At 45.8% G+C, this 19907-nt stretch overlaps 12 non-coding genes across 12 annotated transcripts; 6 read left to right on the top strand and 6 right to left on the bottom strand.

Annotated features, from left to right (window-relative positions):
- Positions 1–1503: 1503 nt before the first annotated feature.
- TRNAM-CAU (transfer RNA methionine (anticodon CAU)) lies at positions 1504–1576 on the bottom strand. The gene has a single exon. It is a non-coding gene; the product is annotated as a tRNA-Met (tRNA).
- Positions 1577–3732: 2156 nt separating this feature from the next.
- Positions 3733–3805, bottom strand: TRNAM-CAU (transfer RNA methionine (anticodon CAU)). The gene has a single exon. It is a non-coding gene; the product is annotated as a tRNA-Met (tRNA).
- Positions 3806–4845: 1040 nt separating this feature from the next.
- On the bottom strand, positions 4846–4918 carry TRNAM-CAU (transfer RNA methionine (anticodon CAU)). Its single transcript has one exon. It is a non-coding gene; the product is annotated as a tRNA-Met (tRNA).
- A 5685-nt stretch (positions 4919–10603) lies between these two features.
- TRNAE-UUC (transfer RNA glutamic acid (anticodon UUC)) lies at positions 10604–10675 on the top strand. Its single transcript has one exon. It is a non-coding gene; the product is annotated as a tRNA-Glu (tRNA).
- Positions 10676–11716: 1041 nt separating this feature from the next.
- TRNAE-UUC (transfer RNA glutamic acid (anticodon UUC)) lies at positions 11717–11788 on the top strand. Its single transcript has one exon. It is a non-coding gene; the product is annotated as a tRNA-Glu (tRNA).
- Positions 11789–12829: 1041 nt separating this feature from the next.
- TRNAE-UUC (transfer RNA glutamic acid (anticodon UUC)) lies at positions 12830–12901 on the top strand. Its single transcript has one exon. It is a non-coding gene; the product is annotated as a tRNA-Glu (tRNA).
- A 1041-nt stretch (positions 12902–13942) lies between these two features.
- On the top strand, positions 13943–14014 carry TRNAE-UUC (transfer RNA glutamic acid (anticodon UUC)). The gene has a single exon. It is a non-coding gene; the product is annotated as a tRNA-Glu (tRNA).
- A 1041-nt stretch (positions 14015–15055) lies between these two features.
- On the top strand, positions 15056–15127 carry TRNAE-UUC (transfer RNA glutamic acid (anticodon UUC)). Its single transcript has one exon. It is a non-coding gene; the product is annotated as a tRNA-Glu (tRNA).
- A 1041-nt stretch (positions 15128–16168) lies between these two features.
- TRNAE-UUC (transfer RNA glutamic acid (anticodon UUC)) lies at positions 16169–16240 on the top strand. The gene has a single exon. It is a non-coding gene; the product is annotated as a tRNA-Glu (tRNA).
- Positions 16241–17088: 848 nt separating this feature from the next.
- TRNAM-CAU (transfer RNA methionine (anticodon CAU)) lies at positions 17089–17161 on the bottom strand. Its single transcript has one exon. It is a non-coding gene; the product is annotated as a tRNA-Met (tRNA).
- A 1041-nt stretch (positions 17162–18202) lies between these two features.
- Positions 18203–18275, bottom strand: TRNAM-CAU (transfer RNA methionine (anticodon CAU)). The gene has a single exon. It is a non-coding gene; the product is annotated as a tRNA-Met (tRNA).
- A 1041-nt stretch (positions 18276–19316) lies between these two features.
- On the bottom strand, positions 19317–19389 carry TRNAM-CAU (transfer RNA methionine (anticodon CAU)). Its single transcript has one exon. It is a non-coding gene; the product is annotated as a tRNA-Met (tRNA).
- Positions 19390–19907: the final 518 nt, after the last annotated feature.

A 19907-nucleotide genomic window follows, 5' to 3' on the forward strand; every position in this document is an offset into this window, starting at 1 on the left:
ATTTGCATTGGCAAATATCTATGTGCCAATCTTCTGCAAACCATTCTCTGACAGAGACATCATCTTTTTTTTCCACACCTTTGAAAAAGCCCTTTTGAATTCCTCTGTGCTTTGTTCTTTCTGTGTGATGAAACTAAGGGAAGCATGTCACATAGATGGAAAATGCCTCTGTTGTTCCAGGATGAGTAGACATTGTATCTTGCAAGGTCTGTTGGATGCAGAGCTAAAGATTTTAGCTGGGTGGAATATGGTGGAAGGCAAAAGAGCGCTGAAAGCTTGATCTTCCGGTCAATTTTCCATCCATATGGTTTCCTACAAGACCTAAGGGATGAAGAGTAGTGTTTTTCATAGATTAAGGACCCCAAGGCTCACAAAATGGTTAGAGAGTAGTGCTCCGTGTGAGGATCAAGCTCACGACCTTCAGATTATGAGACTGACGCGCTACCTGCTGCGCTAACGAGGCCAATTAGCGAAAGTGATATGTGTGTCATAGCTGGCCACCATACTTGGAAGCTGATGGCGGTGGCACATCTTTTTTTCCCTTTGGTTTTCTCTATTTTTCTCAAAACAAGGAATCTAGTTTTCCCATATGGTCTAGCGGTTAGGATTCCTGGTTTTCACCCAGGCGGCCTGGGTTCGACTCCCGGTATGGGAAATGCAAGTCCTTTTAACGACCCGCACACTCCTAGTGCTGAAACCTCAAAGCTGTTTTTCCATTGTAACCTCTAATCATTCCCTTGTTGTCAAAGTACCAAGGGTCAAAGCCAGGGATGCAGACAAGACAGGTCAAGCCGGGTCAGGACAGGAAATGAAATACTATCAGGAACACAGGAACTCACAGGGCAAGCTGAAGTTCATCCAGCAACTAATGGCTCATGCACGCGCTTTGGTGTACGTATATGCGCACTGGCACATGAATTTTCACACATGAATAATATCAGGATCACAGGAACTCACAGGGGAAGCTGAAGATCATCCAGCAACTAATGGCTTATGCTGCTAGCTTTAAATAGGCCACTGGGCACCAGAAATTGTCACGCATTGTGTGCGCTTTGGCGTACGCACATGCGTACTAGCACATGAAGTTTCTCGGCCGTTCTCGCTCTTCTGCACATTTGCATTGGCAAATATCTATGTGCCAATCTTCTGCAAACCATTCTCTGACAGAGACATCATCTTTTTTTTCCACACCTTTGAAAAAGCCCTTTTGAATTCCTCTGTGCTTTGTTCTTTCTGTGTGATGAAACTAAGGGAAGCATGTCACATAGATGGAAAATGCCTCTGTTGTTCCAGGATGAGTAGACATTGTATCTTGCAAGGTCTGTTGGATGCAGAGCTAAAGATTTTAGCTGGGTGGAATATGGTGGAAGGCAAAAGAGCACTGAAAGCTTGATCTTCCGGTCAATGTTCCATCCATATGGTTTCCTACAAGACCTAAGGGATGAAGAGTAGTGTTTTTCATAGATTAAGGACCCCAAGGCTCACAAAATGGTTAGAGAGTAGTGCCCCGTGTGAGGATCGAACTCACGACCTTCAGATTATGAGACTGACGCGCTACCTGCTGCGCTAACGAGGCCAATTAGTTAAAGTGATATGTGTGTCATAGCTGGCCACCATACTTGGAAGCTGATGGCGGTGGCACATCTTTTTTTTCCCTTTGGTTTTCTCTATTTTTCTCAAAACAAGGCAGCTAGTTTTCCCATATGGTCTAGCGGTTAGGATTCCTGGTTTTCACCCAGGCGGCCCGGGTTCGACTCCCGGTATGGGAAATGCAAGTCCTTTTAACGACCCGCACACTCCTAGTGCTGAAACCTCAAAGCTGTTTTTCCATTGTAACCTCTAATCATTCCCTTGTTGTCAAAGTACCAAGGGTCAAAGCCAGGGATGCAGACAAGACAGGTCAAGCCGGGTCAGGACAGGAAATGAAATACTATCAGGAACACAGGAACTCACAGGGCAAGCTGAAGTTCATCCAGCAACTAATGGCTCATGCACGCGCTTTGGCGTACGTATATGCGCACTGGCACATGAATTTTCACACATGAATAATATCAGGATCACAGGAACTCACAGGGGAAGCTGAAGATCATCCAGCAACTAATGGCTTATGCTGCTAGCTTTAAATAGGCCACTGGGCACCAGAAATTGTCACGCATTGTGTGCGCTTTTTGACGTACGCACATGCGTACTAGCACATGAAGTTTCTCGGCCGTTCTCGCTCTTCTGCACATTTGCATTGGCAAATATCTATGTGCCAATCTTCTGCAAACCATTCTCTGACAGAGACATCATCTTTTTTTTCCACACCTTTGAAAAAGCCCTTTTGAATTCCTTGGTGCTTTGTTCTTTCTGTGTGATGAAACTAAGGGAAGCATGTCACATAGATGGAAAATGCCTCTGTTGTTCCAGGATGAGTAGACATTGTATCTTGCAAGGTCTGTTGGATGCAGAGCTAAAGATTTTAGCTGGGTGGAATATGGTGGAAGGCAAAAGAGCACTGAAAGCTTGATCTTCCGGTCAATGTTCCATCCATATGGTTTCCTACAAGACCTAAGGGATGAAGAGTAGTGTTTTTCATAGATTAAGGACCCCAAGGCTCACAAAATGGTTAGAGAGTAGTGCCCCGTGTGAGGATCGAACTCACGACCTTCAGATTATGAGACTGACGCGCTACCTGCTGCGCTAACAAGGCCAATTAGTGAAAGTGATATGTGTGTCATAGCTGGCCACCATACTTGGAAGCTGATGGCGGTGGCACATCTTTTTTTCCCTTTGGTTTTCTCTATTTTTCTCAAAACAAGGCAGATAGTTTTCCCATATGGTCTAGCGGTTAGGATTCCTGGTTTTCACCCAGGCGGCCCGGGTTCGACTCCCGGTATGGGAAATGCAAGTCCTTTTAACGACCCGCACACTCCTAGTGCTGAAACCTCAAAGCTGTTTTTCCATTGTAACCTCCAATCATTCCCTTGTTGTCAAAGTACCAAGGGTCAAAGCCAGGGATGCAGACAAGACAGGTCAAGCCGGGTCAGGACAGGAAATGAAATACTATCAGGAACACAGGAACTCACAGGGCAAGCTGAAGTTCATCCAGCAACTAATGGCTCATGCACGCGCTTTGGCGTACGTATATGCGCACTGGCACATGAATTTTCACACATGAATAATATCAGGATCACAGGAACTCACAGGGGAAGCTGAAGATCATCCAGCAACTAATGGCTTATGCTGCTAGCTTTAAATAGGCCACTGGGCACCAGAAATTGTCACGCATTGTGTGCGCTTTGGCGTACGCACATGCGTACTAGCACATGAAGTTTCTCGGCCGTTCTCGCTCTTCTGCACATTTGCATTGGCAAATATCTATGTGCCAATCTTCTGCAAACCATTCTCTGACAGAGACATCATCTTTTTTTTCCACACCTTTGAAAAAGCCCTTTTGAATTCCTCGGTGCTTTGTTCTTTCTGTGTGATGAAACTAAGGGAAGCATGTCACATAGATGGAAAATGCCTCTGTTGTTCCAGGATGAGTAGACATTGTATCTTGCAAGGTCTGTTGGATGCAGAGCTAAAGATTTTAGCTGGGTGGAATATGGTGGAAGGCAAAAGAGCACTGAAAGCTTGATCTTGCGGTCAATTTTCCATCCATATGGTTTCCTACAAGACCTAAGGGATGAAGAGTAGTGTTTTTCATAGATTAAGGACCCCAAGGCTCACAAAACGGTTAGAGAGTAGTGCCCCGTGTGAGGATCGAACTCACGACCTTCAGATTATGAGACTGACGCGCTACCTGCTGCGCTAACGAGGCCAATTAGTGAAAGTGATATGTGTGTCATAGCTGGCCACCATACTTGGAAGCTGATGGCGGTGGCACATCTTTTTTTCCCTTTGGTTTTCTCTATTTTTCTCAAAACAAGGCAGCTAGTTTTCCCATATGGTCTAGCGGTTAGGATTCCTGGTTTTCACCCAGGCGGCCCGGGTTCGACTCCCGGTATGGGAAATGCAAGTCCTTTTAACGACCCGCACACTCCTAGTGCTGAAACCTCAAAGCTGTTTTTCCATTGTAACCTCCAATCATTCCCTTGTTGTCAAAGTACCAAGGGTCAAAGCCAGGGATGCAGACAAGACAGGTCAAGCCGGGTCAGGACAGGAAATGAAATACTATCAGGAACACAGGAACTCACAGGGCAAGCTGAAGTTCATCCAGCAACTAATGGCTCATGCACGCGCTTTGGCGTACGTATATGCGCACTGGCACATGAATTTTCACACATGAATAATATCAGGATCACAGGAACTCACAGGGGAAGCTGAAGATCATCTAGCAACTAATGGCTTATGCTGCTAGCTTTAAATAGGCCACTGGGCACCAGAAATTGTCACGCATTGTGTGCGCTTTGGCGTACGCACATGCGTACTAGCACATGAAGTTTCTCGGCCGTTCTCGCTCTTCTGCACATTTGCATTGGCAAATATCTATGTGCCAATCTTCTGCAAACCATTCTCTGACAGAGACATCATCTTTTTTTTCCACACCTTTGAAAAAGCCCTTTTGAATTCCTCGGTGCTTTGTTCTTTCTGTGTGATGAAACTAAGGGAAGCATGTCACATAGATGGAAAATGCCTCTGTTGTTCCAGGATGAGTAGACATTGTATCTTGCAAGGTCTGTTGGATGCAGAGCTAAAGATTTTAGCTGGGTGGAATATGGTGGAAGGCAAAAGAGCACTGAAAGCTTGATCTTGCGGTCAATTTTCCATCCATATGGTTTCCTACAAGACCTAAGGGATGAAGAGTAGTGTTTTTCATAGATTAAGGACCCCAAGGCTCACAAAACGGTTAGAGAGTAGTGCCCCGTGTGAGGATCGAACTCACGACCTTCAGATTATGAGACTGACGCGCTACCTGCTGCGCTAACGAGGCCAATTAGTGAAAGTGATATGTGTGTCATAGCTGGCCACCATACTTGGAAGCTGATGGCGGTGGCACATCTTTTTTTCCCTTTGGTTTTCTCTATTTTTTTCAAAACAAGGCAACTAGTTTTCCCATATGGTCTAGCGGTTAGGATTCCTGGTTTTCACCCAGGCGGCCCGGGTTCGACTCCCGGTATGGGAAATGCAAGTCCTTTTAACGACCCGCACACTCCTAGTGCTGAAACCTCAAAGCTGTTTTTCCATTGTAACCTCCAATCATTCCCTTGTTGTCAAAGTACCAAGGGTCAAAGCCAGGGATGCAGACAAGACAGGTCAAGCCGGGTCAGGACAGGAAATGAAATACTATCAGGAACACAGGAACTCACAGGGCAAGCTGAAGTTCATCCAGCAACTAACGGCTCATGCACGCGCTTTGGCGTACGTATATGCGCACTGGCACATGAATTTTCACACATGAATAATATCAGGATCACAGGAACTCACAGGGGAAGCTGAAGATCATCCAGCAACTAATGGCTTATGCTGCTAGCTTTAAATAGGCCACTGGGCACCAGAAATTGTCACGCATTGTGTACGCTTTGGCGTACGCACATGCGTACTAGCACATGAAGTTTCTCGGCCGTTCTCGCTCTTCTGCACATTTGCATTGGCAAATATCTATGTGCCAATCTTCTGCAAACCATTCTCTGACAGAGACATCATCTTTTTTTTCCACACCTTTGAAAAAGCCCTTTTGAATTCCTCGGTGCTTTGTTCTTTCTGTGTGATGAAACTAAGGGAAGCATGTCACATAGATGGAAAATGCCTCTGTTGTTCCAGGATGAGTAGACATTGTATCTTGCAAGGTCTGTTGGATGCAGAGCTAAAGATTTTAGCTGGGTGGAATATGGTGGAAGGCAAAAGAGCACTGAAAGCTTGATCTTCCGGTCAATGTTCCATCCATATGGTTTCCTACAAGACCTAAGGGATGAAGAGTAGTGTTTTTCATAGATTAAGGACCCCAAGGCTCACAAAATGGTTAGAGGGTAGTGCCCCGTGTGAGGATCTAACTCACGACCTTCAGATTATGAGACTGACGCGCTACCTGCTGCGCTAACGAGGCCAATTAGTGAAAGTGATATGTGTGTCATAGCTGGCCACCATACTTGGAAGCTGATGGCGGTGGCACATCTTTTTTTCCCTTTGGTTTTCTCTATTTTTCTCAAAACAAGGCAGCTAGTTTTCCCATATGGTCTAGCGGTTAGGATTCCTGGTTTTCACCCAGGCGGCCCGGGTTCGACTCCCGGTATGGGAAATGCAAGTCCTTTTAACGACCCGCACACTCCTAGTGCTGAAACCTCAAAGCTGTTTTTCCATTGTAACCTCCAATCATTCCCTTGTTGTCAAAGTACCAAGGGTCAAAGCCAGGGATGCAGACAAGACAGGTCAAGCCGGGTCAGGACAGGAAATGAAATACTATCAGGAACACAGGAACTCACAGGGCAAGCTGAAGTTCATCCAGCAACTAATGGCTCATGCACGCGCTTTGGCGTACGTATATGCGCACTGGCACATGAATTTTCACACATGAATAATATCAGGATCACAGGAACTCACAGGGGAAGCTGAAGATCATCCAGCAACTAATGGCTTATGCTGCTAGCTTTAAATAGGCCACTGGGCACCAGAAATTGTCACGCATTGTGTGCGCTTTGGCGTACGCACATGCGTACTAGCACATGAAGTTTCTCGGCCGTTCTCGCTCTTCTGCACATTTGCATTGGCAAATATCTATGTGCCAATCTTCTGCAAACCATTCTCTGACAGAGACATCATCTTTTTTTTCCACACCTTTAAAAAAGCCCTTTTGAATTCCTCGGTGCTTTGTTCTTTCTGTGTGATGAAACTAAGGGAAGCATGTCACATAGATGGAAAATGCCTCTGTTGTTCCAGGATGAGTAGACATTGTATCTTGCAAGGTCTGTTGGATGCAGAGCTAAAGATTTTAGCTGGGTGGAATATGGTGGAAGGCAAAAGAGCACTGAAAGCTTGATCTTCCGGTCAATGTTCCATCCATATGGTTTCCTACAAGACCTAAGGGATGAAGAGTAGTGTTTTTCATAGATTAAGGACCCCAAGGCTCACAAAATGGTTAGAGAGTAGTGCCCCGTGTGAGGATGTAACTCACGACCTTCAGATTATGAGACTGACGCGCTACCTGCTGCGCTAACGAGGCCAATTAGTGAAAGTGATATGTGTGTCATAGCTGGCCACCATACTTGGAAGCTGATGGCGGTGGCACATCTTTTTTTCCCTTTGGTTTTCTCTATTTTTCTCAAAACAAGGCAGCTAGTTTTCCCATATGGTCTAGCGGTTAGGATTCCTGGTTTTCACCCAGGCGGCCCGGGTTCGACTCCCGGTATGGGAAATGCAAGTCCTTTTAACGACCCGCACACTCCTAGTGCTGAAACCTCAAAGCTGTTTTTCCATTGTAACCTCCAATCATTCCCTTGTTGTCAAAGTACCAAGGGTCAAAGCCAGGGATGCAGACAAGACAGGTCAAGCCGGGTCAGGACAGGAAATGAAATACTATCAGGAACACAGGAACTCACAGGGCAAGCTGAAGTTCATCCAGCAACTAATGGCTCATGCACGCGCTTTGGCGTACGTATATGCGCACTGGCACATGAATTTTCACACATGAATAATATCAGGATCACAGGAACTCACAGGGGAAGCTGAAGATCATCCAGCAACTAATGGCTTATGCTGCTAGCTTTAAATAGGCCACTGGGCACCAGAAATTGTCACGCATTGTGTACGCTTTGGCGTACGCACATGCGTACTAGCACATGAAGTTTCTCGGCCGTTCTCGCTCTTCTGCACATTTGCATTGGCAAATATCTATGTGCCAATCTTCTGCAAACCATTCTCTGACAGAGACATCATCTTTTTTTTCCACACCTTTGAAAAAGCCCTTTTGAATTCCTCGGTGCTTTGTTCTTTCCGTGTGTTGAAACTAAGGGAAGCATGTCACATAGATGGAAAATGCCTCTGTTGTTCCAGGATGAGTAGACATTGTATCTTGCAAGGTCTGTTGGATGCAGAGCTAAAGATTTTAGCTGGGTGGAATATGGTGGAAGGCAAAAGAGCACTGAAAGCTTGATCTTCCGGTCAATGTTCCATCCATATGGTTTCCTACAAGACCTAAGGGATGAAGAGTAGTGTTTTTCATAGATTAAGGACCCCAAGGCTCACAAAATGGTTAGAGGGTAGTGCCCCGTGTGAGGATTGAACTCACGACCTTCAGATTATGAGACTGACGCGCTACCTGCTGCGCTAACGAGGCCAATTAGTGAAATTGATATGTGTGTCATAGCTGGCCACCATACTTGGAAGCTGATGGCGGTGGCACATCTTTTTTTCCCTTTGGTTTTCTCCATTTTTCTCAAAACAAGGCAGCTAGTTTTCCCATATGGTCTAGCGGTTAGGATTCCTGGTTTTCACCCAGGCGGCCCGGGTTCGACTCCCGGTATGGGAAATGCAAGTCCTTTTAACGACCCGCACACTCCTAGTGCTGAAACCTCAAAGCTGTTTTTCCATTGTAACCTCCAATCATTCCCTTGTTGTCAAAGTACCAAGGGTCAAAGCCAGGGATACAGACAAGACAGGTCAAGCCGGGTCAGGACAGGAAATGAAATACTATCAGGAACACAGGAACTCACAGGGCAAGCTGAAGTTCATCCAGCAACTAATGGCTCATGCACGCGCTTTGGCGTACGTATATGCGCACTGGCACATGAATTTTCACACATGAATAATATCAGGATCACAGGAACTCACAGGGGAAGCTGAAGATCATCCAGCAACTAATGGCTTATGCTGCTAGCTTTAAATAGGCCACTGGGCACCAGAAATTGTCACGCATTGTGTGCGCTTTGGCGTACGCACATGCGTACTAGCACATGAAGTTTCTCGGCCGTTCTCGCTCTTCTGCACATTTGCATTGGCAAATATCTATGTGCCAATCTTCTGCAAACCATTCTCTGACAGAGACATCATCTTTTTTTTCCACACCTTTAAAAAAGCCCTTTTGAATTCCTCGGTGCTTTGTTCTTTCTGTGTGATGAAACTAAGGGAAGCATGTCACATAGATGGAAAATGCCTCTGTTGTTCCAGGATGAGTAGACATTGTATCTTGCAAGGTCTGTTGGATGCAGAGCTAAAGATTTTAGCTGGGTGGAATATGGTGGAAGGCAAAAGAGCACTGAAAGCTTGATCTTCCGGTCAATGTTCCATCCATATGGTTTCCTACAAGACCTAAGGGATGAAGAGTAGTGTTTTTCATAGATTAAGGACCCCAAGGCTCACAAAATGGTTAGAGAGTAGTGCCCCGTGTGAGGATCTAACTCACGACCTTCAGATTATGAGACTGACGCGCTACCTGCTGCGCTAACGAGGCCAATTAGTGAAAGTGATATGTGTGTCATAGCTGGCCACCATACTTGGAAGCTGATGGCGGTGGCACATCTTTTTTTCCCTTTGGTTTTCTCTATTTTTCTCAAAACAAGGCAGCTAGTTTTCCCATATGGTCTAGCGGTTAGGATTCCTGGTTTTCACCCAGGCGGCCCGGGTTCGACTCCCGGTATGGGAAATGCAAGTCCTTTTAACGACCCGCACACTCCTAGTGCTGAAACCTCAAAGCTGTTTTTCCATTGTAACCTCCAATCATTCCCTTGTTGTCAAAGTACCAAGGGTCAAAGCCAGGGATGCAGACAAGACAGGTCAAGCCGGGTCAGGACAGGAAATGAAATACTATCAGGAACACAGGAACTCACAGGGCAAGCTGAAGTTCATCCAGCAACTAATGGCTCATGCACGCGCTTTGGCGTACGTATATGCGCACTGGCACATGAATTTTCACACATGAATAATATCAGGATCACAGGAACTCACAGGGGAAGCTGAAGATCATCCAGCAACTAATGGCTTATCCTGCTAGCTTTAAATAGGCCACTGGGCACCAGAAATTGTCACGCATTGTGTACGCTTTGGCGTACGCACATGCGTACTAGTACATGAAGTTTCTCGGCCGTTCTCGCTCTTCTGCACATTTGCATTGGCAAATATCTATGTGCCAATCTTCTGCAAACCATTCTCTGACAGAGACATCATCTTTTTTTTCCACACCTTTGAAAAAGCCCTTTTGAATTCCTCGGTGCTTTGTTCTTTCTGTGTGATGAAACTAAGGGAAGCATGTCACATAGATGTAAAATGCCTCTGTTGTTCCAGGATGAGTAGACATTGTATCTTGCAAGGTCTGTTGGATGCAGAGCTAAAGATTTTAGCTGGGTGGAATATGGTGGAAGGCAAAAGAGCACTGAAAGCTTGATCTTCCGGTCAATGTTCCATCCATATGGTTTCCTACAAGACCTAAGGGATGAAGAGTAGTGTTTTTCATAGATTAAGGACTCCAAGGCTCACAAAATGGTTAGAGGGTAGTGCCCCGTGTGAGGATCGAACTCACGACCTTCAGATTATGAGACTGACGCGCTACCTGCTGTGCTAACGAGGCCACTTAGTGAATTTGATATGTGTGTCATAGCTGGCCACCATACTTGGAAGCTGATGGCGGTGGCACATCTTTTTTTCCCTTTGGTTTTCTCCATTTTTCTCAAAACAAGGCAGCTAGTTTTCCCATATGGTCTAGCGGTTAGGATTCCTGGTTTTCACCCAGGCGGCCCGGGTTCGACTCCCGGTATGGGAAATGCAAGTCCTTTTAACGACCCGCACACTCCTAGTGCTGAAACCTCAAAGCTGTTTTTCCATTGTAACCTCCAATCATTCCCTTGTTGTCAAAGTACCAAGGGTCAAAGCCAGGGATACAGACAAGACAGGTCAAGCCGGGTCAGGACAGGAAATGAAATACTATCAGGAACACAGGAACTCACAGGGCAAGCTGAAGTTCATCCAGCAACTAATGGCTCATGCACGCGCTTTGGCGTACGTATATGCGCACTGGCACATGAATTTTCACACATGAATAATATCAGGATCACAGGAACTCACAGGGGAAGCTGAAGATCATCCAGCAACTAATGGCTTATGCTGCTAGCTTTAAATAGGCCACTGGGCACCAGAAATTGTCACGCATTGTGTGCGCTTTGGCGTACGCACATGCGTACTAGCACATGAAGTTTCTCGGCCGTTCTCGCTCTTCTGCACATTTGCATTGGCAAATATCTATGTGCCAATCTTCTGCAAACCATTCTCTGACAGAGACATCATCTTTTTTTTCCACACCTTTAAAAAAGCCCTTTTGAATTCCTCGGTGCTTTGTTCTTTCTGTGTGATGAAACTAAGGGAAGCATGTCACATAGATGGAAAAGGCCTCTGTTGTTCCAGGATGAGTAGACATTGTATCTTGCAAGGTCTGTTGGATGCAGAGCTAAAGATTTTAGCTGGGTGGAATATGGTGGAAGGCAAAAGAGCACTGAAAGCTTGATCTTCCGGTCAATGTTCCATCCATATGGTTTCCTACAAGACCTAAGGGATGAAGAGTAGTGTTTTTCATAGATTAAGGACCCCAAGGCTCACAAAATGGTTAGAGAGTAGTGCCCCGTGTGAGGATGTAACTCACGACCTTCAGATTATGAGACTGACGCGCTACCTGCTGCGCTAACGAGGCCAATTAGTGAAAGTGATATGTGTGTCATAGCTGGCCACCATACTTGGAAGCTGATGGCGGTGGCACATCTTTTTTTCCCTTTGGTTTTCTCTATTTTTCTCAAAACAAGGCAGCTAGTTTTCCCATATGGTCTAGCGGTTAGGATTCCTGGTTTTCACCCAGGCGGCCCGGGTTCGACTCCCGGTATGGGAAATGCAAGTCCTTTTAACGACCCGCACACTCCTAGTGCTGAAACCTCAAAGCTGTTTTTCCATTGTAACCTCCAATCATTCCCTTGTTGTCAAAGTACCAAGGGTCAAAGCCAGGGATGCAGACAAGACAGGTCAAGCCGGGTCAGGACAGGAAATGAAATACTATCAGGAACACAGGAACTCACAGGGCAAGCTGAAGTTCATCCAGCAACTAATGGCTCATGCACGCGCTTTGGCGTACGTATATGCGCACTGGCACATGAATTTTCACACATGAATAATATCAGGATCACAGGAACTCACAGGGGAAGCTGAAGATCATCCAGCAACTAATGGCTTATGCTGCTAGCTTTAAATAGGCCACTGGGCACCAGAAATTGTCACGCATTGTGTACGCTTTGGCGTACGCACATGCGTACTAGCACATGAAGTTTCTCGGCCGTTCTCGCTCTTCTGCACATTTGCATTGGCAAATATCTATGTGCCAATCTTCTGCAAACCATTCTCTGACAGAGACATCATCTTTTTTTTCCACACCTTTGAAAAAGCCCTTTTGAATTCCTCGGTGCTTTGTTCTTTCCGTGTGTTGAAACTAAGGGAAGCATGTCACATAGATGGAAAATGCCTCTGTTGTTCCAGGATGAGTAGACATTGTATCTTGCAAGGTCTGTTGGATGCAGAGCTAAAGATTTTAGCTGGGTGGAATATGGTGGAAGGCAAAAGAGCACTGAAAGCTTGATCTTCCGGTCAATGTTCCATCCATATGGTTTCCTACAAGACCTAAGGGATGAAGAGTAGTGTTTTTCATAGATTAAGGACCCCAAGGCTCACAAAATGGTTAGAGGGTAGTGCCCCGTGTGAGGATTGAACTCACGACCTTCAGATTATGAGACTGACGCGCTACCTGCTGCGCTAACGAGGCCAATTAGTGAAATTGATATGTGTGTCATAGCTGGCCACCATACTTGGAAGCTGATGGCGGTGGCACATCTTTTTTTCCCTTTGGTTTTCTCCATTTTTCTCAAAACAAGGCAGCTAGTTTTCCCATATGGTCTAGCGGTTAGGATTCCTGGTTTTCACCCAGGCGGCCCGGGTTCGACTCCCGGTATGGGAAATGCAAGTCCTTTTAACGACCCGCACACTCCTAGTGCTGAAACCTCAAAGCTGTTTTTCCATTGTAACCTCCAATCATTCCCTTGTTGTCAAAGTACCAAGGGTCAAAGCCAGGGATACAGACAAGACAGGTCAAGCCGGGTCAGGACAGGAAATGAAATACTATCAGGAACACAGGAACTCACAGGGCAAGCTGAAGTTCATCCAGCAACTAATGGCTCATGCACGCGCTTTGGCGTACGTATATGCGCACTGGCACATGAATTTTCACACATGAATAATATCAGGATCACAGGAACTCACAGGGGAAGCTGAAGATCATCCAGCAACTAATGGCTTATGCTGCTAGCTTTAAATAGGCCACTGGGCACCAGAAATTGTCACGCATTGTGTGCGCTTTGGCGTACGCACATGCGTACTAGCACATGAAGTTTCTCGGCCGTTCTCGCTCTTCTGCACATTTGCATTGGCAAATATCTATGTGCCAATCTTCTGCAAACCATTCTCTGACAGAGACATCATCTTTTTTTTCCACACCTTTAAAAAAGCCCTTTTGAATTCCTCGGTGCTTTGTTCTTTCTGTGTGATGAAACTAAGGGAAGCATGTCACATAGATGGAAAATGCCTCTGTTGTTCCAGGATGAGTAGACATTGTATCTTGCAAGGTCTGTTGGATGCAGAGCTAAAGATTTTAGCTGGGTGGAATATGGTGGAAGGCAAAAGAGCACTGAAAGCTTGATCTTCCGGTCAATGTTCCATCCATATGGTTTCCTACAAGACCTAAGGGATGAAGAGTAGTGTTTTTCATAGATTAAGGACCCCAAGGCTCACAAAATGGTTAGAGAGTAGTGCCCCGTGTGAGGATCTAACTCACGACCTTCAGATTATGAGACTGACGCGCTACCTGCTGCGCTAACGAGGCCAATTAGTGAAAGTGATATGTGTGTCATAGCTGGCCACCATACTTGGAAGCTGATGGCGGTGGCACATCTTTTTTTCCCTTTGGTTTTCTCTATTTTTCTCAAAACAAGGCAGCTAGTTTTCCCATATGGTCTAGCGGTTAGGATTCCTGGTTTTCACCCAGGCGGCCCGGGTTCGACTCCCGGTATGGGAAATGCAAGTCCTTTTAACGACCCGCACACTCCTAGTGCTGAAACCTCAAAGCTGTTTTTCCATTGTAACCTCCAATCATTCCCTTGTTGTCAAAGTACCAAGGGTCAAAGCCAGGGATGCAGACAAGACAGGTCAAGCCGGGTCAGGACAGGAAATGAAATACTATCAGGAACACAGGAACTCACAGGGCAAGCTGAAGTTCATCCAGCAACTAATGGCTCATGCACGCGCTTTGGCGTACGTATATGCGCACTGGCACATGAATTTTCACACATGAATAATATCAGGATCACAGGAACTCACAGGGGAAGCTGAAGATCATCCAGCAACTAATGGCTTATCCTGCTAGCTTTAAATAGGCCACTGGGCACCAGAAATTGTCACGCATTGTGTACGCTTTGGCGTACGCACATGCGTACTAGTACATGAAGTTTCTCGGCCGTTCTCGCTCTTCTGCACATTTGCATTGGCAAATATCTATGTGCCAATCTTCTGCAAACCATTCTCTGACAGAGACATCATCTTTTTTTTCCACACCTTTGAAAAAGCCCTTTTGAATTCCTCGGTGCTTTGTTCTTTCTGTGTGATGAAACTAAGGGAAGCATGTCACATAGATGTAAAATGCCTCTGTTGTTCCAGGATGAGTAGACATTGTATCTTGCAAGGTCTGTTGGATGCAGAGCTAAAGATTTTAGCTGGGTGGAATATGGTGGAAGGCAAAAGAGCACTGAAAGCTTGATCTTCCGGTCAATGTTCCATCCATATGGTTTCCTACAAGACCTAAGGGATGAAGAGTAGTGTTTGTCATAGATTAAGGACTCCAAGGCTCACAAAATGGTTAGAGGGTAGTGCCCCGTGTGAGGATCGAACTCACGACCTTCAGATTATGAGACTGACGCGCTACCTGCTGTGCTAACGAGGCCACTTAGTGAATTTGATATGTGTGTCATAGCTGGCCACCATACTTGGAAGCTGATGGCGGTGGCACATCTTTTTTTCCCTTTGGTTTTCTCCATTTTTCTCAAAACAAGGCAGCTAGTTTTCCCATATGGTCTAGCGGTTAGGATTCCTGGTTTTCACCCAGGAGGCCCGGGTTCGACTCCCGGTATGGGAAATGCAAGTCCTTTTAACGACCCGCACACTCCTAGTGCTGAAACCTCAAAGCTGTTTTTCCATTGTAACCTCCAATCATTCCCTTGTTGTCAAAGTACCAAGGGTCAAAGCCAGGGATACAGACAAGACAGGTCAAGCCGGGTCAGGACAGGAAATGAAATACTATCAGGAACACAGGAACTCACAGGGCAAGCTGAAGTTCATCCAGCAACTAATGGCTCATGCACGCGCTTTGGCGTACGTATATGCGCACTGGCACATGAATTTTCACACATGAATAATATCAGGATCACAGGAACTCACAGGGGAAGCTGAAGATCATCCAGCAACTAATGGCTTATGCTGCTAGCTTTAAATAGGCCACTGGGCACCAGAAATTGTCACGCATTGTGTGCGCTTTGGCGTACGCACATGCGTACTAGCACATGAAGTTTCTCGGCCGTTCTCGCTCTTCTGCACATTTGCATTGGCAAATATCTATGTGCCAATCTTCTGCAAACCATTCTCTGACAGAGACATCATCTTTTTTTTCCACACCTTTGAAAAAGCCCTTTTGAATTCCTCGGTGCTTTGTTCTTTCTGTGTGATGAAACTAAGGGAAGCATGTCACATAGATGGAAAATGCCTCTGTTGTTCCAGGATGAGTAGACATTGTATCTTGCAAGGTCTGTTGGATGCAGAGCTAAAGATTTTAGCTGGGTGGAATATGGTGGAAGGCAAAAGAGCACTGAAAGCTTGATCTTCCGGTCAATTTTCCATCCATATGGTTTCCTACAAGACCTAAGGGATGAAGAGTAGTGTTTTTCATAGATTAAGGACCCCAAGGCTCACAAAATGGTTAGAGAGTAGTGCCCTGTGTGAGGATCGAACTCACGACCTTCAGATTATGAGACTGACGCGCTACCTGCTGCGCTAACGAGGCCAATTAGTGAACGTGATATGTGTGTCATAGCTGGCCACCATACTTGGAAGCTGATGGCGGTGGCACATCTTTTTTTCCCTTTGGTTTTCTCTTTTTTTCTCAAAACAAGGCAGCTAGTTTTCCCATATGGTCTAGCGGTTAGGATTCCTGGTTTTCACCCAGGTGGCCCGGGTTCGACTCCCGGTATGGGAAATGCAAGTCCTTTTAACGACCCGCACACTCCTAGTGCTGAAACCTTAATGCTGTTTTTCCATTGTAACCTCCAATCATTCCCTTGTTGTCAAAGTACCAAGGGTCAAAGCCAGGGATGCAGACAAGACAGGTCAAGCCGGGTCAGGACAGGAAATGAAATACTATCAGGAACACAGGAACTCACAGGGCAAGCTGAAGTTCATCCAGCAACTAATGGCTCATGCACGCGCTTTGGCGTACGTATATGCGCACTGGCACATGAATTTTCACACATGAATAATATCAGGATCACAGGAACTCACAGGGGAAGCTGAAGATCATCCAGCAACTAATGGCTTATGCTGCTAGCTTTAAATAGGCCACTGGGCACCAGAAATTGTCACGCATTGTGTGCGCTTTGGCGTACGCACATGCGTACTAGCACATGAAGTTTCTCGGCCGTTCTCGCTCTTCTGCACATTTGCATTGGCAAATATCTATGTGCCAATCTTCTGCAAACCATTCTCTAACAGAGACATCATCTTTTTTTTCCACACCTTTGAAAAAGCCCTTTTGAATTCCTCGGTGCTTTGTTCTTTCTGTGTGATGAAACTAAGGGAAGCATGTCACATAGATGGAAAATGCCTCTGTTGTTCCAGGATGAGTAGACATTGTATCTTGCAAGGTCTGTTGGGTGCAGAGCTAAAGATTTTAGCTGGGTGGAATATGGTGGAAGGCAAAAGAGCACTGAAAGCTTGATCTTCCGGTCAATTTTCCATCCATATGGTTTCCTACAAGACCTAAGGGATGAAGAGTAGTGTTTTTCATAGATTAAGGACCCCAAGGCTCACAAAATGGTTAGAGAGTAGTGCCCCGTGTGAGGATCGAACTCACGACCTTCAGATTATGAGACTGACGCGCTACCTGCTGCGCTAACGAGGCCAATTAGTGAACGTGATATGTGTGTCATAGCTGGCCACCATACTTGGAAGCTGATGGCGGTGGCACATCTTTTTTTCCCTTTGGTTTTCTCTATTTTTCTCAAAACAAGGCAGCTAGTTTTCCCATATGGTCTAGCGGTTAGGATTCCTGGTTTTCACCCCAGGCGGCCCGGGTTCGACTCCCGGTATGGGAAATGCAAGTCCTTTTAACGACCCGCACACTCCTAGAGCTGAAACCTCAAAGCTGTTTTTCCATTGTAACCTCCAATCATTCCCTTGTTGTCAAAGTACCAAGGGTCAAAGCCAGGGATGCAGACAAGACAGGTCAAGCTGGGTCAGGACAGGAAATGAAATACTATCAGGAACACAGGAACTCACAGGGCAAGCTGAAGTTCATCCAGCAACTAATGGCTCATGCACGCGCTTTGGCGTACGTATATGCGCACTGGCACATGAATTTTCACACATGAATAATATCAGGATCACAGGAACTCACAGGGAAAGCTGAAGATCATCCAGCAACTAATGGCTTATGCTGCTAGCTTTAAATAGGCCACTGGGCACCAGAAATTGTCACGCATTGTGTGCGCTTTGGCGTACGCACATGCGTACTAGCACATGAAGTTTCTCGGCCGTTCTCGCTCTTCTGCACATTTGCATTGGCAAATATCTATGTGCCAATCTTCTGCAAACCATTCTCTGACAGAGACATCATCTTTTTTTTCCACACCTTTGAAAAAACCCTTTTGAATTCCTCGGTGCTTTGTTCTTTCTGTGTGATGAAACTAAGGGAAGCATGTCACATAGATGGAAAATGCCTCTGTTGTTCCAGGATGAGTAGACATTGTATCTTGCAAGGTCTGTTGGATGCAGAGCTAAAGATTTTAGCTGGGTGGAATATGGTGGAAGGCAAAAGAGCACTGAAAGCTTGATCTTCCGGTCAATTTTCCATCCATATGGTTTCCTACAAGACCTAAGGGATGAAGAGTAGTGTTTTTCATAGATTAAGGACCCCAAGGCTCACAAAATGGTTAGAGAGTAGTGCCCCGTGTGAGGATCGAACTCACGACCTTCAGATTATGAGACTGACGCGCTACCTGCTGCGCTAACGAGGCCAATTAGTGAAAGTGATATGTGTGTCATAGCTGGCCACCATACTTGGAAGCTGATGGCTGTGGCACATCTTTTTTTCCCTTTGGTTTTCTCTATTTTTCTCAAAATAAGGCAGCTAGTTTTCCCATATGGTCTAGCGGTTAGGATTCCTGGTTTTCACCCCAGGCGGCCCGGGTTCGACTCCCGGTATGGGAAATGCAAGTCCTTTTAACGACCCGCACACTCCTAGAGCTGAAACCTCAAAGCTGTTTTTCCATTGTAACCTCCAATCATTCCCTTGTTGTCAAAGTACCAAGGGTCAAAGCCAGGGATACAGACAAGACAGGTCAAGCTGGGTCAGGACAGGAAATGAAATACTATCAGGAACACAGGAACTCACAGGGCAAGCTGAAGTTCATCCAGCAACTAATGGCTCATGCACGCGCTTTGGCGTACGTATATGCGCACTGGCACATGAATTTTCACACATGAATAATATCAGGATCACAGGAACTCACAGGGGAAGCTGAAGATCATCCAGCAACTAATGGCTTATGCTGCTGGCTTTAAATAGGCCACTGGGCACCAGAAATTGTCACGCATTGTGTGCGCTTTGGCGTACGCACATGCGTACTAGCACATGAAGTTTCTCGGCCGTTCTCGCTCTTCTGCACATTTGCATTGGCAAATATCTATGTGCCAATCTTCTGCAAACCATTCTCTGACAGAGACATCATCTTTTTTTTCCACACCTTTGAAAAAGCCCTTTTGAATTCCTCGGTGCTTTGTTCTTTCTGTGTGATGAAACTAAGGGAAGCATGTCACATAGATGGAAAATGCCTCTGTTGTTCCAGGATGAGTAGACATTGTATCTTGCAAGGACTGTTGGATGCAGAGCTAAAGATTTTAGCTGGGTGGAATATGGTGAAAGGCAAAAGAGCACTGAAAGCTTGATGTTCCGGTCAATGTTCCATCCATATGGTTTCCTACAAGACCTAAGGGATGAAGAGTAGTGTTTTTCATAGATTAAGGACCCCAAGGCTCACAAAATGGTTAGAGAGTAGTGCCCCGTGTGAGGATCGAACTCACGACCTTCAGATTATGAGACTGACGCGCTACCTGCTGCGCTAACGAGGCCAATTAGTGAAAGTGATATGTGTGTCATAGCTGGCCACCATACTTGGAAGCTGATGGCGGTGGCACATCTTTTTTTCCCTTTGGTTTTCTCTATTTTTCTCAAAACAAGGCAGCTAGTTTTCCCATATGGTCTAGCGGTTAGGATTCCTGGTTTTCACCCCAGGCGGCCCGGGTTCGACTCCCGGTATGGGAAATGCAAGTCCTTTTAACGACCCGCACACTCCTAGTGCTGAAACCTCAAAGCTGTTTTTCCATTGTAACCTCCAATCATTCCCTTGTTGTCAAAGTACCAAGGGTCAAAGCCAGGGATGCAGACAAGACAGGTCAAGCCGGGTCAGGACAGGAAATGAAATACTATCAGGAACACAGGAACTCACAGGGCAAGCTGAAGTTCATCCAGCAACTAATGGCTCATGCACGCGCTTTGGCGTACGTATATGCGCACTGGCACATGAATTTTCACACATGAATAATATCAGGATCACAGGAACTCACAGGGGAAGCTGAAGATCATCCAG

The sequence above is a fragment of the Lithobates pipiens genome, unplaced genomic scaffold, assembly GCF_037356315.1.
Source record: "Lithobates pipiens isolate NorthernLeopardFrog02 unplaced genomic scaffold, aLitPip1_a1.2 Scaffold_8, whole genome shotgun sequence".
NCBI lineage: Eukaryota > Metazoa > Chordata > Amphibia > Anura > Ranidae > Lithobates > Lithobates pipiens.